Here is a 6215-nt window from a genome sequence, read left to right on the forward strand (position 1 = left end):
CATTTTGTGATGGGTACGGAGAGCAAAGCAAATCTTTGGTTTTCTGCTGGATTTGCTGGAAATTGCTTTAGAGCCTCTCTCTTTACCCACAATTTTCATTGCTTGGTAACAGTACACTTGCAGTACCTTGAGGAAAGCTTTTTTTTCCCCCTCATGTTAAACTGCAGTATTTAGGGGAATTGCATTGCGTTTCTTGTTTTTTGGTTTTTTGGTTTTTTCCTTGGTCTAGATATATTATATATTCCAGTATTTTAAAATATTACACTTAAAGGGTGGATGTTGCCCATTTAACAAACAGAAAGAGTAAGAAAAAAAGGCTTGTGTCTTTATTGGTAGCTGCATTCGGACTGAGGCCATGTAAACTGAAGTGATCCTTCCTCTCTGACATTGCTACACAACCTATTCATACCGTATAATAAATTGCTCACTGTGCATACATTAATATGCATATCTCACAAGTCAAACAGCAGTGGAATTGGCCATACCTTCATACATTTTCAACAAGATGCTCTTTAAAGGTCCCTTTCCAACCCAAACTGTTCTATGATTCTATGGTAATGCTTGTTTTGATAGCATTAGTATTCATGAAAGCAGAATACGAGCTCAAATGTGGAAGTATTCACAGAAAAAAATTGCATATTCATTATACAATGTGCAATGCAGACTTCATTAGTTATTTTTTGTGAGTCAAATATTAATATGCCCTAATTGATTTTATTATGCAACATAACATTCATTGTGTTATTTAACTGTAGCATTGAAAATGTGTGCTGGTTTGGAAAGACATGTTAGTAATCCAATTAGAGCAGAAGCCATATCCACAGATGTCTTAGTAATCAGCAAAGTATGATTTTATTTAGATTATCTCTGAACATTCATTGTGATGATTAGTGACTAAATATTTTTCAAGTGAAAGGTTAGAAAAACATGAAAAAGTGAGAATGGTCCCATTGCTACAGCTAATTTCCATATAGTTATAAATTCATCCTACCCACAAGCCTGCATGCTTGCTGCATGGTCTGCACTGCTGTTTAAGTTCTCTCAGTACCAAGTCAAAACATGACTGAAACACAGGTTGTGATATAACCAATTTTTCACCCACAGAAAGCTGGGGAGAAGAGATCAAGGGTCAGCTTTAACATGATTCTTATAGCTCTCTTGTCTTCCATCAGGTAATTTTTCAGCAATTAGAGCTGGCAATTGGGCAGTTGAATAGCAAGCACATGTCAGAGGCACCATTATCCTTTTAACAGACCTTCTTTCTGCTTTTAGTTGTGTCCACTGTTTCAAAGCCCCAACCACTGCTTGAAGCACCTTTGTACATTTTGCTAGCAGTAATGGGAATTACTTGTACAATGCTGCTTCTGCACAGAGACAGGCAAACTATGGCCTCACCCTTCAGAAACTTCCATCCAAGACTGAGGTCAACGGGATTACTTCTCTGAACATTTACACTGTCTGAAGGACATCCTTTGCATTGCAAGGAAATAAAAGGTGATTTGAATTTTGTGCACAAAATGAGAAGTGTTTGCAGATGGGAAGGAACCAAAGAAAACCAGATGACACCGAAGTGTGACTCCAAACTTTGTCTGGGACACACGGAACAAAGACAGACCCTAAGAAGCAAATGCAGTGACTTGTTGAACACTACAGGTTTCACAAGAAACTGTTCCTTGTTCTGCCCTGAGCTCCAGGGGAAAGAGAAGATGTCGCTTGAATTTGGGGTCTTTGTCCTTTATTAATGTCTACTTAAATTTTAATTCTCATCTGCAAGATATTAATGTCCTGGTTTGAGAGGACCAGGATAAAAAACTGCCTGTGGTTATACTGACCCAAGACTGCCTGGGATAACATCAGCACCTGCTGGCCTGTTCGTGTGGCTCTTACAGTGGGGTGAACAGCTGTGCCCATGGGGGGGGGGAAAAGCATGGAACAATCACAGTATTCCTTCCCATGGTGCTCATTTTAAAATGTCTCTCATGAGAGGTGCCACTTGGCCTCTCTGGCTGCTGTGCTGGCAAGATTGGGGTCTATTTGCTTGTCATTGTTCCTGATGCTGCTCATTTCCCCACTGGAGAAGAACTTCACTCATTGTCACCTTCTCCTGCCTTCCTAATTAGGATTGGTTTGGCTGCTCCAAGGTTGCTGTTGACTGACACTGGGACACTGGACCTCGAAACCCCCATCTGCTGCCAACTCCAGTGTGGGACTTGTATTTGTGTGTATTAGTAACTCACCACCATTCACCATCATTATCACTACTTCATTAAACTGATTCTAGTTTTTTCTTCCAATCTTGAAGTCTCTGTCCCTTATTCCCTTTTTTATCCTCCCCAGGGATGGTAGTGGAGGCATAACAGAGAGCATCTGTCTCCTAGTTATTGGCTAAATCCATGACAATTATCATGTGGGCCAGGTCAATGCAGCATGGAGGTGTGAACACAGTTTGGAAGTGTGAACAGCTCATGCCTGTGTAATCACTGCCCTCAATAGGTACTGTGTCAGAGAAGTCCAGCATCTGTAGCTTTCTGATGCTCCTCTTCTCAGGTTCTGACAGCAAAAGACCCATTTGGGGCACAGGGTCCAAGCTCCCTCCTGTGCTGCCTGTAGAGCTGCTCTGCAGGCAGCTGAGATGCCTGGCTCAGTGCCAGCCAGGAGTCACTGCTGCTGCTTTGCAAGGTGGTGCACAGGGTGTTGTATCAGGGAAGGTGAGCTTTTAAATCCTAAATTAATTGCTCTTTTTTTCAAGGCCGTCCAAAAACAAAACTTGAGAAAAAAAAACCCCAAACATTTCAAGAATGTTATACAACTCCCAGATTACCTGAAAAGAAAGTGTAGTCTAGTGCAGTGTGCTTTCACTGTCCTGCTCTCCTCCTTCAGTTTCATTCTGATTTCTTGTGCTTCAGCCTGTGTCTGGGTATTGCAGGTATCTGCTTTGTCTGTGAAAATGAAATACCAAGAGGAATTGCACTTGGTGCAACTGGTGTAACTGGTTCACGGTTAGAGTTTGATTCACAAAAAGAGCAGGCTGCCCTGGGAATCCTGAGTTGGACCATGCACAATAAAAGAGAGGAGTCAGGTGCTCATGGCTGACAAGTTTAAAGAGAAGTTGTCATTAAAAAAAGGTAAGGAAAGAGCAGGAGGGACTAGGAAAGACTGATCTCAAATCTCCTATATTGTCTTTGCTCATGTACTCATGCACAGGGATGGATGATGGGTGTCCAGCTGGTGCTAGTAGGCTGTAGAGATTTGGAGTTTCGTTTTCATGCATCCTTTGGCTACTGAGTATAAGGGAACTCTCCTTGTGAGAGCCAGTTCAGTAATTGTGCTCTGAACCCTCTCATAAACTGGCCTTGCTGAGCCAGATTTTTACGGGACTTGGATACGAGCTTGGGTTCCCCCTGGCTGAGTTCTGGGGATACATGATCTGAAAGAAATAGGGGCACTTGTAGGAAACAGAGCATGCACTTCATACACCTCTGAGGCAAAGGAGCAGAATGAAGTTTAGCAAAGATCTTTGGAATTAAAGAAACATTAGACCTAAGTGCACAGAGTAGCAGCAATCAGATGCCCAAATCCCTTAAGGAACCCAGCTCTGGGAGCCAATCCAACTCCCCCTGAAGTCAACAGGAACTACAGAGTCCTGCAATGGCATCACTGTGCCCAGTGGTACCAAAAAGACTCAGAAACCTTTAAATCCTATTACAATAGACTGTGTGTCTTGCCTTTGCCTGGACTCAGAAAAAGTACAGAAATAGAAGAGGGGGTATGTACAATTTCGTATTACTTCACTGTATTTCCCAGGCAGGAATAGGTACTTTGAAGCCAATTGACAAACATTTAAACATATTCCTAATCATAGTTATAATATTTATCCTTTTAAAAAATTACTGAAAAAATAAACCCCCTTAATTTATACATTTGCTATCAGAACAACACAGTTCTTGAGCTCACAGAATGTTAATGCATTTGAATATGTTTTTATGAATAAAATTATAAACCTAAGTAATTCTGCTGTGGCTTGGGATCCTATCTTTTCAAACTCTTAGGGCCTTTGGTAGAGAGCACAACTGCTTTGATTTATGCAACACTTCTCACAGTGGAGTCAGTTCTTATGAGTAGTGATGACAAGTGTGCCAAGAGAGGTACCAACCCTAAGAGAGGTCTAGCTGCAAAAAGAGAGCAGCTTCCCATACACATCCTTAATAAAGACACAAATAAATTATCATAGTTAAAGAGATTTAACCCTGAGGGTAATCCTGGGGAAAACAACATATTTTTATTCTTTCGGTTCCTTGCCTCTGCTGTTTCCAAAAATGGTCCCTGCAGGCCTGGAAGTCGCTTTCCTGGACTAGGCCTTTGCAGTCAGTCTTTGAATTTTTCCCAGAACATGACCTCTACACCTTACTTAAATTTTACCTTCAGTGGGATTCAAATTAGGACCACCAAACACTTTGGGACCTCTATTTGCTTTTTCAAAGGGTAACTTAAACACAGCATCTGAGATGAAGTGCACAGTCAGGCCCACAGCTACATGGACATATGTGGGTCAATACCACCAGGGAATCTCCTGCCAGTCTAATGCCTCTTGAATGTGGTCTCTGCCATACCACATATTCTGAAGTATAGATCTGTATCAGGTAGATACAGAACACAAATATCATTAAGGGTTTCTGGCCAAATGTATTTTTGTAAAAGTTGTAACTATGTTTATAGTATGATACAGATCCATGTGTGATGGCTTGTCTGCTGCTCTGGTTCCCTCTCCTTCAGGCAAAAGATACAAGCACTGCCTTGGTTCAGCTGGCAGGCTCAGGTGTGCAAAACCTCAAATTAAGTCACTTCCCTGTTGGCAAACTCCAAAATGCTTTGTACTACTACAAATCTAAAGAAAAGCAAACTGATGGATACCACAAACCCATGCAAAACAAAGTAAATAAACAATAAAGTAAAATATCTCTATTAAATTTCACAGAAATATTTTCAAGCATTTCTAATACTCCCAGTATCCTTTCATCATCTTTTTAAATTTATTCAGCAATCAACCTAGTACTCATGATCTTGCCTAGAATTACCAATTGTTTTTCAAGAGCTTTAAAAAGTTTTCAAGAGCTGACCGTTGTCTCTTCTCAGCATTCAAGCTTAATTTGCTGAAATCAGGAGAAGCCTTTTTATTACCTTCAGAGCACTAAAGGAGTTTCATAGAGTAGAGAATTTAGAGAAATGGCACAGAGCTTTGCACATACTTCTGAAAGAGATCTGGAGTAATTCCTATGCACCTATTTGTCATGCCAAATTAGACATATAGAACAAGTTTGCTTGAAGATGCTTCTGTTTCTTCAGTGGTTTGGGCTAGCACAGGTTAAATATGATCAGAGAGAAGCAACAGTTTTAGGCCAACTTATGACTAATTTATGACTTCAGTACCAATGTTTTGGGAAAAGCCAAATTATGGGGAAGCTCTAAAGCAATGTTCTTCTGTATAACCTTTACAAGTACAGGACTTGGCCCCCCAAACAGTGGCAAAGAAATAATTTGCATGAATCTGCAACAATATTGCAGAGGTCAAAGAAGCAAATTTAGGACAACAGAGAGTCTACATTCATTTAACTACTGATTTTAATTCAAAAGTAATTGCATTAATTCAAAAACATTCAAAAGCATTTCAGTAGTGATGCAAGCATTTGGCATCAGAGGTGTGTACTGGCTTCTCTTGCCTTAAATTAAGGTAGTAACAAAGTGAACAATTGTCTGTTTTCAGTAATTCTGAAGGTAGAAATAGTTTTTGCTCACTTATCATCATTCTTGATAATCCCCTAACTTTTAAGAGATAGGTAGCAGGTATTGTTTCAGACAAGCCTGGTTTAAAAACAGTAATCAGTCCTGTGAATTCAGCTATTTAATCCTCTACCACCCAAGTCAGTAGGATTATTCAAGTGAAGCACAGTCACACCAAAGCTGCAGTAACTGCAGTCCCCTCTGTGTATGTTATACACAGGCCTGCTAGGGGGAATTGCTCAAGAGCATTGCATACAGAGCTCAGGGCCAGATCCAGACTTCAACAAATGGTGAAATACTGGTTTAGCCAAATCTCATAAACCCCAAGTTTGAATCTGGAGCTGAACTTGCACATTTTAACCCAGAGTTTGGTTTCAAGCTATGTTCTTAACAACATGTTAGTTCTGACATCATTGTAACCATACACACTGTTCTTC

The sequence above is a fragment of the Calypte anna genome, chromosome 3, assembly GCF_003957555.1.
Source record: "Calypte anna isolate BGI_N300 chromosome 3, bCalAnn1_v1.p, whole genome shotgun sequence".
Classification (NCBI taxonomy): Eukaryota; Metazoa; Chordata; class Aves; order Apodiformes; family Trochilidae; genus Calypte; species Calypte anna.